Source organism: Lepidochelys kempii, chromosome 6 (genome assembly GCF_965140265.1).
Source record: "Lepidochelys kempii isolate rLepKem1 chromosome 6, rLepKem1.hap2, whole genome shotgun sequence".
NCBI classification, from domain to species: domain Eukaryota; kingdom Metazoa; phylum Chordata; order Testudines; family Cheloniidae; genus Lepidochelys; species Lepidochelys kempii.
Window position 1 is genome coordinate 19,198,637 of NC_133261.1, and position 26,639 is coordinate 19,225,275.

The following is a 26,639-nucleotide window of genomic DNA, read 5'->3' on the forward strand; positions in this document are numbered from 1 at the left end:
TGAATAGCTGCACTCTGGGCCACCTCCATTTGGGCCCAGAAGGTGCCTCAGGGCCTGCTATGGGAGCTGGTGTCTTCCTCCTCCTCCAGAAGCAAGGCAGCTCCTCCTGTTTGCCTGGCCACAAGCCTCTTCCCTGCCCCCGGGGACAGAGAGTCCACTCTCCTCCTGGGCAAGCCGACCTCTTCTTCCTACTGGCTCTGGAGCCACCTGCCCAGCCTTCCTCCTCAGCATCCGCTTCTGCGGCTCCATCCTGAGACTGAGTGGGGAGCAGCCATGAGTCTGGGATCAAGGCAGCCTCTCATTAACGGGCCTGCCTGAGCCCCTGCCCACCTCTCCTCCACTGAGGCAAGTCTCCCACACCGCACACCCCACCACAGGGCACAGGGGGTACCTTCCACATGCACTGGCAGCATTTCACAGCACAGGCTGCTCCCAACGTTCCCCTCACCACTGGGGCCCTGTGACACCGGGGGAGTCTCATCCTTTCAGAGCAATGGGGCTCTCAGTTAGTTTGGGCAAGGAATTCTCTCCATCGCAATAGACCACGCTCCCTCCCAGGCCAGAGAAAGAGCAGAACTCAGACAGTCCCCAGCGAAAATTCACAAGGTGTCAATCCTAGGAGGCACGGGTTGCCCTCAGTTCCCATTGATTTCACTGACTGGGGGTGTGGGTGGTCAGCAGCTGGCAGGTTCTGCCCTCCCCAAAGACTCTCAACCTGGGGAACAATCTCTGAAAAGGGATGGGCAGGGAGCCCTATTGCTGGGCCATTCCCACCACACTGGGGAGGGCTCTGGAGAACACCCTGCAAGAAACAAGCTGCCCAGGCTGAGCGAAGGGCTGCAGGGCTCTGTGTTAGGAAATCTAGTCTCATTAAGAGGAGATTCCCCCCATTTCTGCCCCTCCCCAAGCAGAACAGGGAAGCCTCTGAGGAAATGCTCACTTGCCACTCACTTGCTCTAGATGGGATGGAGCTGGATGGCAGATGCTCACTGATGGTCGGTCCCCTGCCCTCCTCCTCGATCTCCCGCACCCAGGTGGGCTGGAAAAGGGTGCTGCACAATGCCCTGCCAACAGGGCAGGGAGTAGAAACCAGGAGAACAAAAGCAGCTGTGAAAACAAGACAATGTTTTATTGCCAGGGGATGGATAAACTCAGGCTAGCAGCCTGGGGTCCAGAACACTGACTGGAAGCCAGCAGGACACCTCCCATCTCAAGATTTCCCAGTACCTCACGCACATTCCTGAAGTGTGACGACCCAAGGGCTGTAGGGGAGGGACCCCAACCCCACTGATGGAAACAGAGGCCTGGGCAGGAGAAGCCACTGCCCCAGGGTCGCACTGGGAGTCAGGGATAGAGCCGGGGATGGAGCCCAGGAGTTCTGTGTCCAGACCACTGCACTAGCCACTAGAGGAACACTCCCTTCTCGACCTGGAAAGTGCAAGCAGGACCCTGTTCCTAGTGCCCCTGGCTTTGAGTGTGACTTCTTGTAGTGACTGAGACAGGGTGTTGGGAGTCAGGACTCCTGGCTTTCATTCGTGGTTCTCCTATTCAGTTAAGGGACCTTGGGCAAGCCATTCCCCCTCTCTGTTTCTGTCCCCAGGAATAAAATGAGGATCTAATACTTACCATTACTGCAAAGCACTGTGAGATTTACCCAGAAAGAGCCATTCCGTAAGTGCGATGCAGCACTGGACCATCAAAGGTCAGATCCAAATTCCTGCACTGGAATGGGTTACCTAGAGAGGTGGTGAAAAGAAAAGGAGGACTTGTGGCACCTTAGAGACTAACCAATTTATTTGAGCATAAGCTTTCGTGAGCTACAGCTCACTTCATCGGATGCATACTGTGGAAAGTATCGAAGATCTTTTTATACACACAAAGCATGAAAAAATGGATGTTTACCACTACAAAAGGTTTTCTCTCCCCCCACCCCACTCTCCTGCTGGTACTAGCTTATCTAAAGTGATCACTCTCCTTACAACGTGTATGATAATCAAGTTGGGCCATTTCCAGCACAAATCCAGGTTTTCTCGCCCCCCCCCCCCCCACACACACACACAAACCCACTCTCCTGTTGGTAGTAGCTTATGTAAAGTGATCACTCTCCTTACAATGTGCATGATAATTAAGGTGGGCCATTTCTAGCACAAATCCAGGGTTTAACAAGAACGTCTGAGGGGCGGGGGGGGGGGGGTAAGGAAAAAACAAGGGGAAATAGGTTACCTTGCATAATGACTTAGCCACTCCCAGTCTCTATTCAAGCCTAAGTTAATTGTATCCAATTTGCAAATGAATTCCAATTCAGCAGTCTCTCGCTGGAGTCTGGATTTGAAGTTTTTTTGTTGTAATATCGCAACTTTCATGTCTGTAATCGCGTGACCAGAGAGATTGAAGTGTTCTCCGACTGGTTTATGAATGTTATAATTCTTGACATCTGATTTGTGTCCATTTATTCTTTTACGTAGAGACTGTCCAGTTTGACCAATGTACATGGCAGAGGGGCATTGCTGGCACATGATGGCATATATCACATTGGTGGATGTGCAGGTGAACGAGCCTCTGATAGTGTGGCTGATGTTATTAGGCCCTGTGATGGTGTCCCCTGAATAGATATGTGGGCACAGTTGGCAACGGGCTTTGTTGCAAGGATAGGTTCCTGGGTTAGTGGTTCTGTTGTGTGGTATGTGGTTGCTGGTGAGTATTTGCTTCAGGTTGGGGGGCTGTCTGTAGGCAAGGACTGGCCTGTCTCCCAAGATTTGTGAGAGTGTTGGGTCATCCTTCAGGATAGGTTGTAGATCCTTAATACTGTGTTGGAGGGGTTTTAGTTGGGGACTGAAGGTGACGGCTAGTGGCGTTCTGTTATTTTCTTTGTTAGGCCTGTCCTGTAGTAGGTGACTTCTGGGAACTCTTCTGGCTCTATCAATCTGTTTCTTCACTTCCACAGGTGGGTATTGTAGTTGTAAGAATGCTTGATAGAGATCTTGTAGGTGTTTGTCTCTGTCTGAGGGGTTGGAGCAAATGCGGTTGTATCGCAGAGCTTGGCTGTAGACGATGGATCGTGTGGTGTGGTCAGGGTGAAAGCTGGAGGCATGTAGGTAGGAATAGCGGTCAGTAGGTTTCCGGTATAGGGTGGTGTTTATGTGACCATCGTTTATTAGCACTGTAGTGTTCAGGAAGTGGATCTCTTGTGTGGACTGGACCAGTCTGAGAGGTGGTGGAATCTTCATTCTTAGAGATTTTTAAGGCCCAGCTTGACAAAGCCCTGGCTGGGATCATTTAGTTGGGGTTGGTCCTGACAAGATTGCCTTCGGAGGCCTTTTCCAACCCTAACCTTCTATGATTCTATGATCCTAGAGTGAGGAGTGTTTGGATCCTGGCTTTCAGTTCAGCCCAGTACAGAGAGAGGTGCCCACCCTAGAGTTTGGATGGAGGAGGATCAGCCCTTTCTGGGTTGGGAGATGAGCTAAGAGGCCCTTTCATACCTAGTGGGGTGGATAAAAATAGATTATTTTTAAAAAATATTAACTGGATTTGTAATTAAATTAACAACAGGCTTCTTTATTAAAAATCATCTACTTAAAATTAATGATGTGTTAGCTAAGCCCCTGGAACCAAAGTTAGCTGAAATGCTAACCCAGCTTTGGACAGCAATAGCTTCCTTGAAAGGTGCAGAAAATATTTTCTTCATTTCAGTTTATTCAAATAGTTCCATTCAATTGACCAGTTCGTTGAAATTTAAGAACACCATTTGGAGTTCACAAAACAGGCAAACTTGTTTTCCTCTTTCAATCTATGAATAATCTGTGATCTACTAGTTCATAAATCTAGAAACACATGGTGACCAGAATGTATCATTTCAATTCACTAACTACACTTCACATTTCCTTTGTTTAAGAAATCAGTTAGTTTTAAATGCAAAACATTTTTGATACAACTCTTTTCTCATGCTTCTCTTTCTAGCTCTGGCATGACCTTGCTGTGTGACCATAGATAGGTCACTTCCTTTCTCTTTACCCCTCTATTATGGGGAAGGAGAAAATTCTCTAAGTCCTAGCAGGAGAGAGATTTGAGCATGTCAGGAGTTTTAGAGCCCTTGTGCTCAAAAGGACAGTGGGTGATTGTTATTTGGGGCAAGAATCCTGACGGATTTACTACTTGTCCCCCATTCAAAGACAATAACACATCTCTGTGTTTGCAATCATGAGTTAGAAATTCTCAGTGCCCCTCTGTCTCCCACTGCCATCAGATGTTCCTTGGATTATAGAGGCTTGGATGCTAACAGGACTGGAATTTGTTACCAGCTTCCTGGATGTTCCTAGCCAATGAGGGTCTCAGTCAGGACTCAGAGGCCCAGACCCCAAGACACTAAAGATCAGGGTGGATTGATTTAATTCAAAATGTTTTGCATTTGTATTTTTGAGTATTTTTCTAATGAAAGATTGATTCTCACGAAATTCTTAGTGGTGGCAGATGGCAGAACAAGGAGCAATGGTCTCAAGTTGCAGTGGGGGAGGTGTAGGTTGGATATTAGGAAAACCTTTTTCACTAGGAGGGTGGTGATGACCTTGAATGGGTTACCTAGGGAGATGGTGGAATCTCCATCCTTAGAAGTTTTTAAGGCCTGGCTTGACAAAGCCCTGGCTGGGATGATTAAGTTGGGGATTGGTCCTGCTTTGAGCAGGGGTGGACTAGATGACCTCCTGAGGTCTCTTCCAGCCCTAATCTTCTAGGATTCTATGCATAGGAAACCATTAAAACATGTTGACTTGCTGGTTTTGCAGGATACATAAAAACAAAAAGGTTGATTGAAACATTTTTTTTTCCATTTAAAACAAACTAAGGTAAAGAAGTATCTCTAGTTAGTTAATTGAACTGATTGTTCCTCGTCATAATGTCCTTCAAGATTTTAGAAGTAGTAGCTCACATCTCCTCCTCTCTAGCATTTATTCATATATTACAAGAGGAAAAGAAGCGTTTATTCTTTTTCATCTCCTAATCAGTTTCTTAAATTTGAATGAAGAAGCTGCATCAACTGAAATGAAGAAAATATTCTGTCTGCACCCATGGAAGAGGTTATTGCTGCCAAAATCAGGCTCAGTATTTCAACAAACTCTGGAGCCAGGTGCTTAGGCAGTGACTTCCAACAGTTCAGTGGTTTGACTTCCTCTGAAACTTGGCAGCAAACATGGATTTCTTCATGTAATTATTTATTTAATTTAAATTAGTTTAAATTCTTATTTAATTTAAATTAGTTTAATAGGTTATAGCAACTATAGGCCTTAACATAGCTTGTCATAGTTTCAAATTTTATCCCTGATAGTTTGGGTTTTTAAAACAAATAAAATGGTTTTTAAATTTATATTTTAAAATTCCAATTTGCATTTTTAAATCCTTTTTGGGATTTTTGGTTTTGAAACAGCCATTGGTTTGTATGCACTTTGATTTTAGAAGAACGACTTCATTCAAGGGAATCATAAATTGCTCATATTCTATGAAAGGAGAGGAGGCAGCAAAATTCATCATATCAATAATTGGTTGTGAATTATTTGCTCAGTCTTAAAAGAGACTAACTAGAGTTTTGGACACTGGTTGGTTTATGTAGGCCCAGCTAAGAGGTGGGGGGAGGGGCAGGAGTGCTGTCTCTGTCCCTGCACCAGTACCAATTGCACAGGATGCTGCCACAAAACCTACGTTTGATTGCCAAATCGTCCAAGCCGTTCCTCTCCTGCACTTGCTGGTTTATAAGTTTCAAATCAACAAAACCTTCCCCTTGACAGTCACTGCCCAGGTGGTGCTGCAGACAGAGCGGCCTGAGCAGTAACCCTGTGACATCAGCGGTAACTCAGCCACCTGTCGCTCACTCACTCCGCTAACCCTGAGCATGAACCCGAACCCTGCGGCCTGCCTTGGCCATCGCTCCCGCTGAAACCTGCAGGTTCATGTGCTGATTTATGCAAACCGTCCACGGAGATTTAGCACTGACTGGCTGAATTAACTCTGAAGTCACAAGGCTCTTCAGCTTACAGCATCAATGTAAGGGGCCCAGTGTGGAAATCCGGCGTTTCTGGCGCTGTTGTTTTCCAGTTGTCACTAGAATCAACAAGGTTCTTCCCACCAATGCCTAGAAATTCCCTGAAATTTTGGAATGAATTGGAAGCAGGCTTCAAAAAATTTCGCCTCATAGGCAGACAAAGAAATGCCATTGAATTGAGCCTTAGGCCTCACTGTACTCAGCCAAGAGTGCCTGAGTCTCCTCCCTATTGACTTAGCAATAACCCCATGCTTGGCCAATCAGTGCGGAGACTCTCAGGGCCTGGGGCCTGAGCATTCTCAACAGACGGGCAAAAGACAGCACTAGTCACCACAGGAGAGCAGGATAGTGGAGATCACCATCAGCAAACAATTCCAACCCCACCTCTTTGTGAAGGCCCCCTACAATGACAGCAGGAGCAGAGCCCCACCCTCCTCAGGAAGAAGAGCTGCAGAGCAAAGAGAAGAGACAAGAGGGAAGGAGGAAGAGGGAATCAAAAAGGGACAAATTTCAAACGCCCCCAGCGAGTCACAGATTCATAAATTCCAAGCCCAGAAGGAACCACTCTGGTCTGACTTTCTGTTTAACATCGTCCATAGAACTTCCCTCAAAATAATTCGCATAGGAATTAGAATGGATTTTTTGGAAAAACACCCAATCTGGATTTAAAAAAAAGCCAGTTGTGGAGGATCCAGCACAACCCTTGGTGAATTGCTCCACACCCTGACTGTTAAAAACGCTCACCTTATTTCCAGTGTGAATTGGTCTAGCTTCAACTTGCAGCCATTGTCTGATCATAACCTTTATCTGCTAAAGTGAAGAGCCCATTAGTAAATATTTGTTCCCTTAGGCTCATCCCTTAATCTTCTCTTTGATTGAGCTCCTGTAGTCTGTCACCACAGGGCATGTTTTCTAATCCTTTCATCATTCATGTCGGTCTTCTGTGAACCCTCTCCAATTTATCAGCATCTGTCTCAAATTGTGGACACCAGAAATGGACACAATATTCCAGGAGTGGTTGCACTAGTGCCCAGTACAGAGATTTAGACCCTCTCTACTTCTACCTGAGATTTTGCTATGTACGGCTCCCAGGGTCACATTTGCCCCTTTGGCCATAGCATCCCACTAGGAGCTCATGGTCAGCTGATTATCCCCCATGACCCCAAGTCTTTTTCAGGGTCACTGCTTCCCAGGAAAGAGTCCCCCATTTTGTACATAGAGCCTACCTTCGACACAGATGATGACTTCTTTTGACAAAATCCGCACAGAAATGCAAACACTCCCAAAGAATCTCCTCCACACCAATCCTCTCTTGGTCCCCACTGAGAGACCGCGAGATGGAGGCTTGCTGCAGCAAGGCCACAGGGGTCTCCGAGGTTCCCCCTGCCCCGCACCCCTGTCCTGCCGGGCTGTTGTCAAGGGAGCTCTGTGGGGTCACACCCGCCTCACCACCTTTGCCCAATAGGCTGAGTTCCTGCCAAAGGCCTTTGTGAAGTCACTGCCACACTCACCTTTCCTTTGCAGGCCTGATGTCTGCCCCTGGCCAGCCCGGTTGGATGTTTGAACTGCACCCTGGATCGCCCCACTTGCTCATTATTGATTCTGGGGAGCAAGCAGGCTACCCAGTAAAACAGCAGAGTCTGTTCCTCAGCCCACATTGAGTTTTCCATAGAGGCATCGGTTGTGAAACTATTTGATCTCCTAATCCGGCCTCTATTTTACAGGCAATGAAATTTCACACACTTACCAGCATATTAAGCCCAATAGCTTGTAATTCACTAAAAGGCACCTTCCAGAATGACAATCAGTTGTGATGTGAGGACACCAGGAAACAGAATCCACCTCTTCCCTGGGTAATTTGTTCCAGTGGTTAGTCTCCCTCACTGTCAAAAATGTGTGCCTTACTTCTCATTTGAATTTCTCTGGCTTCAGTTGACAGGTGTTGGTTCTTGTTGTGCCTTTCTTGGCTAGATTGTAGACGGTATTCATTTTTTTCTCTTCATGAAGGGACTTCTACACCGTAACCAAGCCACCTCTTGATCTTCTTCTATAGCTAGGGCCCTACCAATGTCACAGCAGTGAACAACGTGTCACAAATCATACATTACACCCACTCTGTGAAATCTGATGTCCCCATCCTGCTGGCAGTCCCCCAGTAGGGGCCTCCTAGCTGTTAGTCTGCTGGTCTGGGGACAGGACGTCCCCTGTATGGCTGCTCTCTGTGGGGATATCAGACGCACCTCCAGAGGCAGTGCAGAAGCCAGTGCACTGCAGCATCCTGGCGTTGGGCTCAGGGCTTTGGCCCTGGCAGCTTCTGACAAGGGTCCTGCTCCAACCACGTCTCTGGGTGCCCGGGCTCAGGGCTTTCATGCCCCTCCCCATTCCTTCTGACACTCTTGATGCCTGGGCTTGGGGCTTCTACCAGGCATCTGCAGCTGGGGCTCGGGGCTTCCCTTGCAGTTCCTTCTGGGGCTCAGGTGTCCATTTTTCTGGATGCCCCCAAATTGGCCAAGGCCCTTGCTTTGATCTGCCAGGAACTAGTAGGTAGGATGCCCCAGCTGAGGTGCTCCCAGCAGCAGGGACCCACCTCCACATCTGGGAACCTCCTCTAGCTTCAGAAAGGTTGCTGGATGCTGCCCTCAGAGTCCAGGTCTGAAGGCAGCATAGATGTGAGGGTGGCAATGCTGTGACCCCCCTACAACAACCTTTGAACTCTCCCACTATCCCATTTTGGTCGGGACCCCCTTGGTTGCAATACCATGAAATTTCAGATGGAAACATCTGAAATGGTGACACTGGTCAATTTCAAGGTCAGAGGGTTTTTTCATTAGTCAAAGTGAGCCCTGAATTTGGTAGGGCCCTAGCTATTATGGAGGCCTTAGCAGGTTTGCACCCCCAGTGCTCCTGAAAGACCATTGAGAATTCATGCTGCCTGAGAAATTTCCCAGCATAAGCTACCAGGATTGGGGGGAAATGAAGGAAACCAACCAAAGCCTGAGCTTGGCTGGAGAGCATTGATCCAAGTGGTGTTTGAACCTCTCCACCCCCACCTGCCTGCCTGCGGTGAACTGGACAGAGGGGCACTGATTTATATTTGTGAACTTGCTAGAGACCATGGGCTTCAGCACAAGCCATATAGCCCATACTCTGAACTCTTGGTTAAACAGCAAAGTTGGCTTTTCAGAAACCATTTCCCCCAGTGCTCTGCATCCAGTTTGGATTGTGCCCAGCAGAAGCTGGTAGAGGGGAGGGGAAGGTAGAGGAGGCTGTGGAAATGGCATAGCGTCTCCACTACACCACAGACACACACACAGCAATGCATGGTATATTATCCAGGACAGCAAATTATTTGGCCATAACTTACAATGACCTCAGTGTTGAAAGTACACTTTCAGAAAACAATCGGAGGGAGGGGATGGAGAGTTGCAGTAACCAGCCTGGACTTCCAGTCTCTGGCCAGGCGCATCCCCCTCTCCAGGGTTTTCACTGATATCTTCTCCAAACTGGTCCTGATACAATCTGAGCTCACATCCTGGCCTTCAGGGACATTGACAGGATCTCCATTCTTCCCAGCTGCTGTATCACCCTAGTTATCCTGCCTGATAAGGGTTCAGCTAAATAGCATGTGTCATGCCAGGTTCTTTGCTGAGGGCCCTTGACAGCGCCCAATCTAGATCTGAATCAGACGGGCACATGCAGGTGCATTTCCTGAATTTTTACTGGAGTTCTGGACTCTCTCGTGCTTCTACTTCAAATGTTTCCTTCTCTCTCAGCGCTGAACAGCAGAATGCTCATTGACTTTTGGCTGTGCAACATACAGATGTCTAGTCCTGCTGCTCTGAAGGAAACTGTATTCACAGCTATAATCCTAGTGGATATTGATTATAATCTTGCTGGGCTCCTCTTAGTGTATTTGTGATTGGACGTGCCTCTTGCTAGGGGGATTTTCAGATTTATGGACTGCATAAAACAGAGGGAAAGATAAAGAGAAACATCAACATGTCCAGGAACTTGAACTACATTTGAAGACCATATATTGGTGTCTAACTCTCTCCTGCTGCCGGGAGATGTAACTGGTATTTTAATGATCCCCCCCCACACACTTGTGCCTGACCTGAGATTCAGAGCTCTGAGGAATTCTGTCCCCTCGTGTATGCAGAACAAATAAACTGTGTCTCCAATTACCCCTTACCCAATCCATTTGAATTCAAGAAAGAGAGATCTCTCTCTTGCAACAAGTTTTAATATTATGAGGAAAAGAATAAGGTGATTCATCTATTTTTCTTTCAGTTCTGATACCTGGGGAAAGCTCCAAAATCCATTCTGTCTGCCAAGAAAGAAGATTGTTTTTCTGTTCTCAAAATGCTGATGCTTTTGACACCAAAATGTTGTCTTCATTTTCTCTCACAAAATAACTTGCAGTGAAATGGGACCAACTGCCTAAACTATCCTGAACGCTGCATGTCAAGTGTTTGGGAATATCAGGATAGATCATCATCTGGTGTCAGTTGTCATGGATCCATCAGCATCAGCAGAGCTATGTTGATTTATACCAACCGAATATCTAGCCCATTGTGCTTTAATGAGTTAAACGAAGAGGAAAATAGTCTGTTTAAAATTACCCCTTGGTTTCAAAGAATATTGTTTAATGGAGGTGTAAGCAGAGTCAGGATGAGCTCCACCCTGACATCTGGTGGTGAAGTGTGGCAAGTTGTGGAAAAGAACTTCAGGGGCTGATCTCATTTGCATAGGCACACCCACCCCGCCTAGAATGAGGCCATAGCTGCCCAAATGGTCACTTTGGCTGCTGTGGGATCCCCAGTGTCTCTGTTATTGGGGCAGGAAGAATAAATTGTTATTACCCTGATTATGGGAATCAAGGACAGTGGAACTGTACTTGGCCTTTTGTTATGATGGAGGGACTCGCCATCAACTAAGTAGCACTCGCTAGGCAAGGGACATGGGTTCCAAAACTCTGTGAATTGAGAGAGATTGGGGTATTAACGCTATGTGGTATGGGCCTCTGGTGAGGGTTTTACATGCTAATTGCACTTCCTCCTCTCTCCACGGTAGAATATCAGAGCTAATTTTGATTCCATCAGGAGTATAGTTGCAGGCTGCTGAGCTGAATTCACTTTGGGCTAATGGTGCACCAGCACTGAGGCTCCCCTACTACAAGTTGAAATCACAAAATAGGTAAACTTACTAAGAGCTGAAATCACTGAGTGTTGTGTTAAGTAGTGGGGGAGCCTGAAGCTATATGGTGGAGCTGTTTGCGAGACGGCTGGCAGAGCAGAGCATTGCAGTTTGCGGGACAGCAATCAGAGCGGCTGGTGAAGCAGAGCAGTTTGTCGGATGCCTAGAGCAGCTCATGGGGTGGCTGGCAGAGCGGAGCCCCATGGAGAGGTGGAGCCATCAGCTTTGGACCACGTAAGGTGCCCCTAACCCCACCCCCCAATCTCCACCCAGGTTGGGAGGTAAAACTCTGCAGATAAACTTTCGAACTCTGGGGCTCCTCTGACCAGGGACAGAGACTTTTGGGTCATTGGACTTTTGGGACTTTGGGTGATTTTGGGTTGCTGGACTCAAGAACCAAAGGGAAAGGACACGCCCCAGTTTGCTTGGGGTGGGTTTTTTGCTTATGGGTTGTGTTATGAATCCTGTTGGTGGTGTTTCCCCAACATAATGCCAGGTTGTTTCTCTCTGTTATTAAAAGGCTTTTTGCTACACTCAGACTCTGTGCTTGCGAGAGGGGAAGTATTGCCTCTTGGAGGCGCCCAGCGGGGGTGGTATATATTTGTCCCAGGTCACTGGCTGGGGGCTCGAGCCGGTTTTGCATTGTGTTATTGGAATGGAACCCCTAGATACTGAACCCGGCCCTTGTTGCTGCCAACTCTGACAGGCAGAAGGGTTACAGAGGTTTTTTTTTTTTTTTCTAAAAATGTGTTTCATTTATTTGAATATCAAACATTTTCCTTTAAAATTTCCCAGAGTGGATTTTGTGCTGGTGAAATATTCCCAGTTGACAGCCCTGGAGAGAGAAGATTGTTAAAAAAGACAGTACAGAATGGAACGGGCAGCACTGGCTTCCCCAATGCACCATTCTCTGCCCCCATGGAAGGTCTCATGTGTTTAGGGTGGATACACACTGATAATGAAATGAAATATCTCTTGCATAGTTCAGTTTTCTTTTTAGTTTGAAGCGGGAGAAAGAACAGGGACATCTGGACCCACCTAGGTTCCAAGGGAACCATCTTTCTTGATGCTGTTTGACCTGCAATTCCAACGACCAGAGTGTCTCATTGTGGCCCGTTAGGTGGAGATCAGTGGCTATTCTCTTTGAAGCTGCTTTATGACTCTGCTAAAGAAATATCTTCTGAGAAGGACAGGCTGGTCCTCCCACTGTCTCCACTCACTCATAGTAAATTATAGAGATTTGTAGCCCTATATTATACATGATGATAAGATACTGCATGGTGAGCACGGGGGAGAGAGAGAGATGTTTTCCTTAATATTCATTAGGGTCCTTTCCTCTTGAGGTGGAAGCTTTTCCAAACTCGCTTGCTGCCTCTGCTTCCCCACTTTTGAAATTCCATAATGCTCACCTCCTTCTATTTAAAGTAATTCTTTTTCTCTGCCATTGTTTTTCAGTTCAGTTTCTCTAAATAGCTACAGTATTAGTGTGATTCACTTAGAAATTAGATTTTTTTTTACTTTACTAGCAATTTTGGCTCTTTCTACCTGAAAATGATTCTTGAATTAATTTATTTTCTATCTCACATTACATCATAGTTAAGAGGGAACACAGCATTTGGAAGTGTTCTGGATATTGCGATGTTATAACAAGGTAAGAGTTGATGATGTTTTAGGATCAGTTCTGAAACCTGGAAAATATAAAGGATATAATAACACAGTAAAATTACATTTTGTGGAAAAATACTTTATTTTTCAATGGTCTGTTTAATATATTTTTTTCTCTTGACGTTTTCTTGTGGTTTCCTATTATGGTGAAATGTGATTAATCCACACAGGACAATTGAAATGTGTGTGTGCGTGTGCGCAGGCATGTGCATTTTAATTTTTCACATTGATAAGGTAAAGAATTCTAGAAATCGCGTACCAAAATAGACACATTACTAGGAAATCGGGCTTCCAGATGAGTGTGACTTTATGCTTCCATTTCCCTATGGAGATTTTGATTCTTATCTTTGGTGTTTCTTTGTCTCATAGAGAAATGCAAGAACTTTGTTTTTGGTGACCTTGTTCATAACCATAGGTGGGCAAATCTGAAAAAAACTAGGAGCTGTAATAAAAAGCAACCAAAGGAGACCAGTTTGTGCAAAAGATCCATATCTCAGGAAAATGACTGAATATTCATGCAAATATATTGTTCACCATGTTTTTATTTTTTATTTGTAAGACTTTAAACAAAAATGATCTCAAAGTATTAAAGTGCTCGATTTAAAAATCCTCCAGCAATTCCAGTTTATACCAGCTCAGGATCTGGCTCCATAACTTTACCTTCACGGAGATTTCAGGTAAGAGCCCAAGTAGAGATATGTTTGGGTGGGTCTGGCTGTATTTGCATGGGCTGAGTTGGCCAGTGCACTGCTTATGCCATTTTATTACGGATGTTGTTTCTACTCATCAGTTAAAGGCAGGTGAAGCTATCACAAACATTTTGGGATTTTAGACCCTGCTTTCCATTTCCTGACTTCGGTGCATTCAAAATCTCATATTTAGTAGTTCAATAAAAAAGGTAATGTTTTTTCCCCTTTGAGTTCATATAAATTTATAATTCTTTGTGAACTTTACTAATCCATTTGCCTTGAAGATATCCTCTTGTAGGGAGTGCAGAAGTTTCAAATACATAGCATGTTACCTTTCCTTGCTTCTCACTCTGATAGCTGTTAATATCAGATTTCATCATCTTCCCAAACAGCCTGACCTGAAGTGCACTGAAATAAATGGAAAAGTTCCCTTGGTGTCAGTCTGTTTTGGATCAGACCCTCCTACAGTGAGTGGGAACACTAAATTCCTAGGAAATAGATGAAAACTGCCCTCCTCCTGCAAAAACAAACATATCTCTTTTTCATTGAATTTTCCATGGAAATTTCAGCATTTTTGCAAAAAAATAAAATAAAATAATAATAATAAATACAAATACTTTTATTCAGGAATCCTGGCAATGTAGGGTGGAAGGGACCTCACGTAGTCAATTTAGGCTCCCTGTGCGGGGTCAAGACCAAGTAACACCAAGTTAACATCCTGATGGGTGGTTTTTTCTGACCTGCTCTGAAACACCTCCAATACTGAGGATTCCACATGTAGAACTGTCTAACTTAAATTTCCAAGGGGGTAAGTGGGAATTTTGACCAGCTCTTCATAAAAGGCCTCTATTAACAGTGAGGGTGATTAACCCTTGGGACGATTTATCAAGGGTCATGGTGGATACTTCATTCATGGACAATTTTTCACTCAAGATTGGATGATTTTTTAAAAGATATGTTCTAGTTTACAATGAAAAATATTGGAAAAAAATGATGACCTGTGTTACACAAGCAATTAGACTAGATTGAGGGGTTTGAATTTGTCATCTGCAAATGCCTTGGGGTCCACAGACTATATCTAAGGGGTCCTCAAAAGGTTGTTGTTACTATAGAACACTGGTTTTCAATCTGTGGTCCATGGATTCCTAGGGGACCACAGATTATGTCTAAGATTTCAGCCTCCATTCAAAATTTTTGATTGGTCCACAAATGAAAAACAAACAAACACTGGTCTAGATAATCAAAATGGTTCCTTTGGGCTTTGGAATCTATGACTAAATTAAATTTCCGTTATTTAGGCACCTCTTAAGAGATAATAGGAGTCTCCACTGTACATCAGATTTATTGTTGTGGTACCCATTGCTTCTATCCCCTCTTCTGCCTCTTCTTTGACACAGAGCACAGTGACAGGAGAAATGGATCCAGGGTGACTGGCTTCATTTTCTGGAGAATAACAGACAGTCCAAAGCTGCAAAACATCCTCTTTCTGTTCTTCTTTGCCATTTAGTTCTGCCCCCTGGTGGGGAATGTCGGAATGATTGTGCTGATTAGGGTTGACTCCCAACTCCACAGCTCCATGTACATTTTCCTCAGCAATTTGTCACTCTTAGATGTTGTCTACTCCGCTGTGATTGCCCCCAAGGCAATGGTCATTTCCCTAGCGAAGAGTAAAGACATTTCTTTCTCTGGGTGTGTGGTTCAGTTTTTCCTCTTCTCCTTCTGTGCCAACAATGAGCTTTGCCTCCTGGCTGTGATGGCATAGATTGCTTCGTGGCCATCTGCAACCCATTGCTTTATAATGTCAACATGTCCAAGAGAGTCTGCATCCAGCTGGTGGCTGGCTCTTAACTATGTGCCAGTTTCAATGCCATTGTGCCTATGTGTACTGTATTCAGTCTGTCCTTCGGCCACTCCAATGTTCTCGATCTTTTCTTCTGCGATATGAGTCAACAGTGTGCCCTTGTTGCCAAGAAGGCCAATGGCATTTTGGAATGTATATGTAGGGGCATTGCCAGCAGATTGAGGGATGTGATCGTTCCCCTCTATTCGACATTGGTGAGGCCTCATCTGGAGTACTGTGTCCAGTTTTGGGCCCCACACTACAAGAAAAGATGTGGAAAAATTGGAAAGAGTCCAGCGGAGGGCAACATAAATGATTAGGGGACTGGAACACATGACTTATGAGGAGAGGCTGAGGGAACTGGGATTGTTTAGTCTGCAGAAGAGAAGAATGAGGGGGGATTTGATAGCTGCTTTCAACTACCTGAAAGGGGGTTCCAAAGAGGATGGCTCTAGACTGTTCTCAGTGGTAGCTGATGACAGAACAAGGAGTAATGGTCTCAAGTTGCAGTGGGGGAGGTTTAGGTTGGATATTAGGAAAAACTTTTTCACTAGGAGGGTGGTGAAACACTGGAATGGGTTCGATAGGGAGGTGGTAGAATCTCCTTCCTTAGAAGTTTTTAAGGTCAGGCTTGGCAAAGCCCTGGCAGGGATGATTTAGTTGGGGATTGGTCCTGCTTTGAGCAGGGGGTTGGACTAGATGACCTCCTGAGGTCCCTTCCAACCCTGATATTCTATGATTCTATGATATTCGCCCACTCCAAGAAATCTCGTGCTCTGACTTTCACATCAATAAGCTAATGCATTTCATCTTTGCAGCCATAGAAACAATAGGCACCATTCTCATCATCCTCATCTCCTACATTTACCTCATCTTTGATATCCTGAGGATCCTCTCCGCTGCAGGAAGGCACAAAGCCTTCTCCACCTGCGCCTCCCCCCTGACTGTCATTTCCATCTTCTATGGGACCCTGATCTTTACGTATTTACGACCCTCATCTGACAGCTCAGGGTCTGGCAGAAAATGGTGGCTGTGTTCTATACCTTGGTGATCCCCATGCTGAACCCCCTGTCTACAGCCTGAGGTACAAGGGCGTGAAGGACGTCCTGAGGCAGGGGCAGATTTACAGTAAAACACAGGATGCCCTGGCACAGGGCCCCTAATGACAGGGGGCCCCAGGGCCAGGCAGCTGCGGGGACAGAAGCTTGGTCCTGCCAGCTCCTGCTGCAGGCTCTTCCCCCACTGGCAGCCAAGCTTCCACCTCCCCTGCCTCCTCCCCAAAGTGTGCCAGGTCCCTGCCCCTCCGCCGCGCTTCCCCTGCCGCCGAGGAGCTGTTTGCCAGTGCTCAGGGTGCTGTTTGCCAGTGCTCAGGGAGGGGCCCCAGCGTGCTCAGGGGAGGAGGTGAAGAAGAGGCGGGACGGGGCCTTGGGGAAGGGGGTGGAATCGGGGCAGTGCAGAGCAAGGGCGGGGCTCTCTCACTCGCCTGACACAGCCCCCCCAGCCCCCTGCTGTGAGCCACTCAGGGCAGGGGGCTGGGAGCAGCTCCACGACTCCAGCCCACACCTCCAGCCCCCTGCCCTGACTCCTGCACCCCCCACATATACCTAGCCCCACCCTGAGCACCAAACGGGAGCTCCTACCCCCCGACACACATTCCCACCTGCACCCCTCGGACCAAATGGGAGCTGCACCAGGTAAGCGCTCCACACCCCAACCTCCTTCCCCAGCCCTGAGCCCCCTGCTGCATCTTAACTCCTGGGAAGACCCTGAACCCCAACCCCCAGCCTGCTCCTGCACCCTAACTTCCTCCAGACCCTGCACCCCCAGCCTTGAGCCCCCTCCCACACCCTAATTCCTGGCCAGACCCCGCACCCCAATGTTTTTTTGCATTTTTTTTTATAAAGCGCTCTTATCCAAAGTGCTTTACAATAGTTAGCTAACGGTACAAACAACATTTGGAAAGATCATTAAGTGGTCCACTGAGACCCTCCACGATTTTCAAGTGGTCTATGGAAAAATAAGTTAGACTACAAAAACAATCAAGGTACCTCCCTTTATTTTCATTTACTTCCTATTACTTATAGGAGGAGGATGAAGAAGAAAAAAAGAATGAAAAACGGGCGGGGAGGGGGATTAGAGAGAATGTTCTTTTTCTTGGCTGGGTCCCGAGGGGACCCCAAAAATGAAGCTGAGCACAGGGCCCCACTAACTCTAAATCTGCCACTGGTATTTAGGGACCCGTATATAGGCCATCCCATGGCAGTAGTTCTAAGGTGACTTACACCAGCTGAGTGAGATTGTTTGTTTGATTGCCACCAGGCGGAAATCCCTCTCTCTCCTTCCATCCTAAGAGGAATGGGATCAACGGATTCCCGTTCCCACTTTTCTTATTTCTCTGCTGAAATGAACAGCAAAACTCTCGTTTCCACTTCTCAGCTGGGACAAGGGCTTCTGGCAACTGCAAACAAAAACAAAAAAGTGAGAAATTCTTAAAATGAGGCAACAAAGCCCCAAATGGTGGCGGGTGGTGGGGTGTGAGCCAGCTCAGAGTTTGCTGCTTATTTGATCTTAAAGAGAATTGCCCCAGAAAGACGGCAGAGAGCCCTATCCCCCCAAAATATCCTCCCAAGTTCCTTCACCCCCTTTTCCGGGGAAACTTGAGAATAATGTAGCAACCAATAGGTTAACAAAGTGAGCACAGACCAAATCCCTGATTTTTAGGACACTGAAAAGAAGAATTTTATTTTAAAAAAAGTAAAAGAATCACACCTGCAAAATCAGGATGGAAGATAACTTCACAGGGTAAATAAAAAGATTTAAAACACAGAGAATTCCCCTCTAACTTTGCTTCCCAGTTACAAAACAGGAATAAAATGACTTCTTAGCATAGGGAAAATTTACAAGCTAAAACAAAAGATAATCTAACTTATTTTCTTGCTATTACTTACAATTTTTGTACTTTTAGATGTATTATTTTAGGATTTTTTTAGGAGCTGGGTTACCTGCTTGGTCTCTTTCTTTGTCCCGAGAGGGAACAAAACAAAGAGAGCACAAACAAAACCTTCCCTCTCCCGCAGATTTGAAAGTATTCCCCCCCCCATTGGTTCTTTTGTTTAGGTGCCAACTAGGTTAATTGAACTGATTAACCCCTTACAGGTAAGTGATTCTGTACCTCTGGCCAGGAGGGATTTTATGTTACCGCACACATAAGGCTTGTTACCCTTCCCTTTAAATTATTGCAGGATGTAAGTCCCAACTCCTGCTAATATCACTGCTATTTATGTATCAAGATGATGCAAAGTCCAAACTCCATTCTGTCTGTTGCACACTATTCATATGTGGCTTGTCTTGGTTAAAGCTGCTGCACTTGGGAAGGGAAAAGTGGTGAACATGTCTATGGAGTTCATGACATCAATATTCAGAGAAACAGGTTGCTGAAGCCAAAAGAATAAAAGGAATAAAAAACAACACAATATATATACATGGACTAAGAAGGCTTTAAATCCTACTTGCTGTGGTATGAGGGTTGGTAGAGAAATTCAGAAAGTGCTGAAGTTCAGTTTTAGCTGGAGGTGTTTTAGTTTCTTTGTATTGCACAATAAACTTTGAGCAGTTTCCTGTTCCTCTTCCTAGGGTTTTTTTGGATGTCTGTGTTTGAACACAAACAAGACTGAGAGAAACAGATCAAACCAGGGCCATCAGATGATGTTTGTGTGAACTTTCTGACTAACAGTAAGTCCATCACTTTCTGCATTTTCTCTTGGGATGGGCTGACTTTAATCTGAACTAGTTGTAGTTTATACATGTGGGTGGTGAGACCTGGCAGAATGGGGCCCATGGGGATGTTTACACAGCAACTGAGAGGTGTAATTCCCGGTGCAGGTAGACATATGTGCATGAGCTGTGTTTGTGCTCCCGCCTCAAAGTAGCAGCGTGGGCAGTGGCTTGAGCTAGCTACCCGGGCATGTATCCAGGAGGTCGGGCGGGATTTTACTTGCGCGTCTAGCCTGTGTTGCCCCCACACTGATATTTTTAGGCCCTTGTTCAAGTAGAGCTGAATGTCACATCTGTCTGTCTGCCCAAGATGGGACCAGCACCCCGCAGTTGCTGTGTAGACGCACCGTGTGTCAGAAATTACTGCTGCTCCACCTCATCTTGCTCTGATATCCAAAATACCCATGAGGTTCTCTCAAGCTAACACTGGATCTCAGGATGCAGGGCCTGATATTCCAGGACTGTATTTTCTGGGTTTATATTTTGAAATGTTAATTAAATTAGGGTATCCCACCTCTATTTTCAAATCCAGTTGGATGACAAATACTATTACCATAGCCCCATCTTCCTAAAAACTCTCCTGGCTTTACGAACATTGGCTAAGCTGCACCACGCCCCTGTGAGTTAAATCAGTAGGATTATCTCTATTTTACAGATGTGGACACAGGCACAAAGAATCATTTGTGAGAGAGAAACACTGAGGAGTTATGAGCCCCAGTGATCTTCTCCCACCACTTCTTTCCTCTACATGGGAATAATTGTTGTTATACACAATTAATGATTAACACCAAGACTTTACATTGCATTTTAGCTTCTCTCTTGGTGCCCAGTGATGGGAAACCAAAGCAGCAGAATCAGTGACCTGCTCTTACGAGCCCTTGACAACCTTTCTCAGGAAGACTTGAAAAAATTTAAAGACAAACTATCACATTCTGACTTTGAGAGGAAAGGTACCATCCCCTGGGGTCGGCTGGAGAATGCCGACAGGATAGATACGAAGAACCTCCTGATGGAATTCTATGGTGGAGAGGCTGCCGTAGATGTGACCATAGAGGTTTTCACTCAGATCGATCTCCGAGATTCTGCTGCAAAACTCAGAGAAGAAAGAGAGAAAGGTAAGAGACATAAAGTTACTGTAAAACCTGGGAGTCTGCCCCAACAATCTCCCCCAGGGAAGCAGCAGCAGGAGCAGAAGGAGAAAGAGGGTGATGGCAGGAATGACAAATTCTAAATCCCAGCAGGAAGCCTGGGGGACTCAGAGCAGAGATGCCCACAGTGGGCCAGATTCTTTCACCTGCTCCACTCCCTTTTCACCACTCACCTGGCACAAGGGGAGCAGAGTCAGCCTTTAACTCTCCCTCTGAGGATATCCCCAGTGTGAAGGAGTCCCCAGTGGGTGTAGAGCCAACAGACTGGTGCAGAGGGAGTGTCATGGACAGGGAGAGGTGGGGAGGAGGAGTAACCGAAATGCATCCCCAGCTCGGAGGTCATTCCTTGGTGACCATTAGCAGCTAGTGCAAGTAAGAACAGCCCCCAGGCTGCTCTAACCTGTGCCAGAGCTGGGACAGAGAACTGGGGATTTGTAAATGGTAACTGATCACAGCAGAGTATGTTATCCCCAAACAGCTGGTTGACAACATGAGACATTCCTGGGGTTCCAGGCAGGATCTTTATTATCTCCAAGGCTATCTTTTAACTAAAGAAACAAATTCAGTGCAATACAAACAGACAAGGAACCAGCAATCCTGCAGTTCCAAAGGCTCCAGATCACTTTGCAGCGTCTCACAAAAGTGTAAGAGCCAGTGGGGAGCCACTCTTTAGTGGAGCAATGTTAGAATCCACGTGCTCTGTGATGGAGCTAAACTCAACCCTGTTACAGTCATTCCTGTTCCACTTCCCTGCACCCCACGGTGACAGAGCAGCTCAGCTGGGTTGGTTCTGCCCGGGGTCCCTGGGATGGAACGCTCCAGGGCTGGCAGCGGGGCTCTCCCTAGAGGCCTTTGGCATTCACACCCTTGGAGAGTCTCCCAGGGGACAGTTTAGCAGCCTCCAGAGCGCAATGCAGGGGGCAGTTACTTGCTTTAGACTTGCTTTAGAGCTCTGTCAGACAGGGACTGTCATGTTCTGTGTACGCACAGGACCTAGTACAATGGGCCCCTGATTGGGGCTCTAGATCCTACCATAACTCAGTAATAAAATAATAATTATTGAGGGGTGGGGAAAGGGTACTTTGTTCCCTGAAGTTAGTAACAGATGCTTGGCAAAAGGAGTGGCAATATTATGCAAATATTTCTGGCTGCCTATGCAATTTTTAATCCAGTCAGCATTCTATCAATAACTGAATCTAGTGAAAAGCTCGGAGTTCTTGGGGGGACGGTGGACAGGGGTTGCCCCACATGGAGGTTATCCCAAATGAGGAAATTCCGTCTGACTGTCCTCAGTGTCTGTCTTAGATCCCTAGGTTTTAAAGGCTCTCCTGAGCCACCTAGCCCATCCCTGAATGAAGGCAGAATTGTCCTTCCCATGGACCCTTTAGTTGTTTCACCTAATCTGTGTGAGAACATGAGTGTTTGTAAGGCATTCCCTCTCCCCACAAATGCTCCTGAATTGACTCTTTGTCCCAATGCCAATTGTTCTGTGTTTCTCTGACCATGTGGCCGGCTCATCATGTAAAGTGCATACTAGTCATCAGTAGAACCAGGCAGGGGGAGGTCCGAGAAACTGAGCTCCCTTCACAGTATTCCCCAAAATGAACTTTGTACACTGACAGCTGGTAGCCATGCTCTCCTTGGTGATTACTTCATTAACACAGGATGAAATTGCATCGTTTGGCCACTTGCTGCCTCCGTACGGAACAGAAACGCACTTGCATTGAAATACACTGTAGCTTCTTACACTGTTATTTAAATGCAATTTCCCTTTCAGGGTTTCATCAGAGTCAAAACCCATCAGAGTTGTCGGCAAAAGGTATGTGATGGCTACCCAGGATGTTACCTAAGGACAGCGGTTCCTGCTTATGCAGCTGGATACGTTCCCAGATCTATTGCTGTGAAACAAACAGGAACAGTTTGCATGGGAACAAAATCTGTTAAGTGCCTTTCCAGGTGACACCATTAGCACAGAGCGACCTGTCACTTCTCCAGAACAGCGAACACCATGAAACTGAAGTAACGCTACCTATTCCCAAAGGCCATATTGTAAAGATTTTGATGGTGACTGTGGCAATGGCCCTGGAGGTGAGGAGCATTCCCTAGGATTTAATGGGCAGCAGCCAGCATCAATCCCCCGGAAATGCCTTTGTGCTGATGGTGCTGCTGAGGTCCAATCCTGTTCCCTTCCACAAAGGGGAGAGACAAATAGCCAAGAGAAAATGACGCTGGTCTCTGATGCTGATGTTCCCGTGCAGCTTCCCTGCTGCCGAGTTACAGGGGCAGCAAGTGTGTTGATCAGCCCCCCGAGACCCAGCAAACTTTTACCAATGTCGGACTAAGGCGTGACTTGGTCTCAGGCTGACAGCAGTGCTGGGACAGATGGAGTTGTCTTGGCCAGCTGAGCCAGACTTTCCTTAGATAAAAGAAAAGGAGTACTTGTGGCACCTTAGAGACTAACCAATTTATTTGAGCATGAGCTTTCGTGAGCTACAGCTCACTTCATGGGATGCATACCATGGAAACTGCAGAAGACATATTTTCAAATTTGTGCTGGAAATGGCCCAACTTGATGATCACTTTAGATAAGCTATTACCAGCAGGACAGTGGGGTGGGAGGAGGTATTGTTTCATGGTCTCTGTGTGTATATAATGTCTTCTGCAGTTTCCACGGTATGCATCCGATGAAGTGAGCTGTAGCTCACGAAAGCTCATGCTCAGATAAATTGGTTAGTCTCTAAGGTGCCACAAGTCCTCCTTTTCTTTTTGCGAATACAGACTAACACGGCTGTTACTCTGAAACCTTTCCTTAGATAAAAGAAACACGGAGGGGAAGGCAAATGACAGGATTGGGGGGGACGGGACGCAGGGTGACATCAGGAGCCTCAGGCTCACATCCTGGGTAGTGTTCAGGATTTAGCCAAAGGGCAGTGATATCCATACTCCTGCTGAGACCTCACCGGTGCTGAGCAGAGCAGGACAGTTGCCTCCCTTGTCTTACATAGGACACTCCTGTTAATACACCCCAGAATATTAACCTTTTTCACAACAGCATCACACAGTTGATTCATTTTCAATTTGTGATACACTATAACCCCCAAATCTTTTCAGCGATACAACTGCCTAGCCAGTTATTCCCCATTTTGTATTTGTGCATTTGATTTTTCCTTCATAAGTGTAGTACTTTGCACTTCTCTTTATTGAATGTCATGTTATTGATTTTTTACAAATTCTCCAATTTATAAAGGTCCTTTTGAATTCTAAACCTGTCCTCCAAAGTGCTTGTAACCCCTCCCAGCTTGGTGTCATCCACAAATTGTATAAGTATATTCTCCACTCACCATCAAAGTCGTTAATGAAAATACTGACTAGTACTAGACCAAGATTGACTGTTGAGAGACCCCATTAGAATGCCCTCCCATTTGGACAGCAATCTATTGATAACTACTCTTTGAATGCATTTTTTTAATCTGTTGTGCACCCACCTTATAGTAAATTCACCTTGACCACATTTCCCTATTTTGCTTATGAGAATGTCATGTGGGACTGTGTCTCAAGCCTTATTAAAATCAAGATAAGTGATATTTATGGCTCCCCCCAATCCTGTAGGCTAATAACCCTGTCAAAGAAGGAAATTAGGTTAGTCTGGCATGATTTGTTCTTGAAAAATCCACATTGGCTTTTACTTATTACCCTATTATGCTCTAAGTGCTCACATATTGAGTGTTTAATAATTTGTTCCAATATCTTTCCATGCATTGAAGTTAGGCTGCCTGGTCTATAATTCCCCAGGTTGTCTTTGTTCCATCATTAAAAAGATATTTGCCCTTCTCCAATCCACTGGGACCTCATCTGTCCTCCATGAGTTCTCAGAGATAGTGGTTCAGAGATTGCTTCATCTAGTTCCTTAAGTATCCTAAGGTGAATTTTTAGGCCCTGCTGACTTGAATGCATCTAATTTATCGAAGAAGTCTTTACCCTGCTCGTTCCCTATTCTGGCTTTGGGGTCTTCCCTCTTGTTGTTAATAATAATTGTGTTTCCGTCTGGTCACAATTAACATTTTTAGTGAACACTGAAGCAAAATAGGCATTAAACATCTCATCCTTCTAGGTATCATCCATTATTAGATCTCCTTCCCTGCTAAGCGGTGGACCTATGCTTTTCTTTGTCCTTCTCTTGCTCCTATTGTATTTGTAGAACCTTTTATTGCCTTCTATGCCCTTTGCTAGGTGTAACTCATTTTGTGCCTTACTTAACCTTTCTGATTTTGTCCCTACATCTTTGTGCAATTCTTTTGTACTCATCTGAAGCAATTTGTCTGTCTTTCCACGCTTTGTGTCATGGTGGATCCCAGGAGGTGATGGGAATCCCAGCCATGATGGGAAAGTTCGCTCCTTCTATTTCATGTGTTCTTCTGTTCCATTTAGTGACCCCCAGACAAACTGTGTACAAAATGGGGCGGCAGCCTCATGCCATTACAACAAACTGATCAAAATAATTTGGTGATTTCAATTATAAACATTTTTCCTATTTCTAGAATCTCTTGGCTCATTGTCATGCCAACCTATGACTTTACCAGGAGCTTTGCAGACCCCTCAGTATTGTTTTTCTAGCTTAAATGATCCAGTTTGTGTCAGTTGTTTTACAAATAATTTTATATAATGGGCTGAGTGGGACTTTTATTACCTTGGGCAACTTCCAGTACACACGTGTGCAAAATGTCCCTCTGGGTCAGTACTGAGTGAATGTACTAGCCTGGTGGTGGAGGACACTCTGCTGTAGGGGCACTGTGTCTTAAGTGAGGAAGGTAACTGGAGGTTCTCCATTGTCGTAATTAAAGATCCCGTGATGTTCTCTCTTGTAAACCCATGTGTCCTAACAAATTCTAGTTTATGAAGTTACATTCTTTCTACCTAAATTCCCAGTATTGTTTCAACTGCATATGATATTCTCCTCCACTTGTGACCTACCTTGCTGAGTAGTGTTGCTGTGCTCTGTCAAACAGTAGCCGGGTTTCACCAGAGGGGTGGCTGCATTTCACTGGGGATAAAGTGATGCCTACAGTCTTTACTCAAATGAATAATTTCAGTGGGAGGCCGTATTTGAGTAAGGGCTGCAGGATCTCACCCATAGTTAAGTGATTTCAGGATCCTTTTTGAAGAAGGTTTCATTATAAATGTGAAGAACCATTATTGTTGTTACAGTAGGACTATTTTAAGAGATTAGTCTGAGATTAGTCTGTCTGTTTTCTGAACTTTCAGTTCAATATTTCTAATGTCTCATGTTCCTGATACAGGTTACAAGAAGAAGTATAAAGAAGATATTAAAAAGAAATACAAGCTAATAAAAGATATGAACAGTCGTTTTGGTGACAATATGATTCTAAACAGAAGATACACAAACCTCACTATTGTAGACAGACCTCGTCAGGCAAAGGAGAGAGAACATGAAATAATGGCTGTAGGATGGAGACATGCAGAAATCATGACTGAACGAGCTAGTTCTGCAATTACACTGGCCACCCTATATAAACCTGATAAAGATGGACAAACACCACAAGTCGTTGTGCTCCTGGGAGCTGCAGGGATTGGGAAAACAATGACTGCAAGAAAGATCATGTATGATTGGGCAGCTGGGGAACTTTATAAGGAAAAGTTTGATTATGTTTTCTACATAAACTGTAGGCAAATGAACCTTCTTAACGAGCAGGGAAGTGTGGCTGACATGATTTTTAAAAATTGGCTTAATACAAAAGCACCAGTTAACCACATTCTGGTGAAGCCAGAAAAACTCATGTTTATAATAGATGGGTTTGATGAACTGAGATTTTCCTTTGATCAGCCTAAAGATAATCTGTGCACTGATCTCTGGGAGAAGAAGTCAATGGAAATCATCCTGAGCAGTTTATTTAGGAGAACAGTTGTTCCTGAATCCTACCTGATGATCACTACAAGGCCAGCTGCTCTGGAAAAACTCGGGCAGTGTTTGGAGTGTTCACGTTATGCAGAGATCCTGGGGTTTTCTGAAGCTGAGAGGGAGGAATATTTCCACAAGTTCTTTGGAAATGAGAGAGAAGCAAGACAAGCTTTACGATTTGTGAAAGCAAATGAAATTCTTTTCACCATGTGCTTTGTCCCCTTTGTATGTTGGATCATCTGCACGGTTCTGAAACAAGAGCTTGAAAAAGGTGAGAATCTGACACAAACTTCAAAAACGGTCACTGGAGTGTATATGCTTTACCTTTCCAGTTTAGTCAAGCCTCTCAGCAACAATACGAAGCAACACTTACATGGAA

The 26,639-nt window shown here is 45.4% G+C and overlaps 1 protein-coding gene and 1 pseudogene across 1 annotated transcript in view; both read left to right on the forward strand.

The window, feature by feature from the left end:
* LOC140912507 (NACHT, LRR and PYD domains-containing protein 12-like) overlaps nt 1–26,639 on the forward strand; it is a 261,075-nt gene that overhangs the window by 200,293 nt on the left and 34,143 nt on the right. The window lies entirely within an intron of this gene.
* Nucleotides 1,681–19,585, forward strand: LOC140912202 (olfactory receptor 5G9-like; annotated as a pseudogene).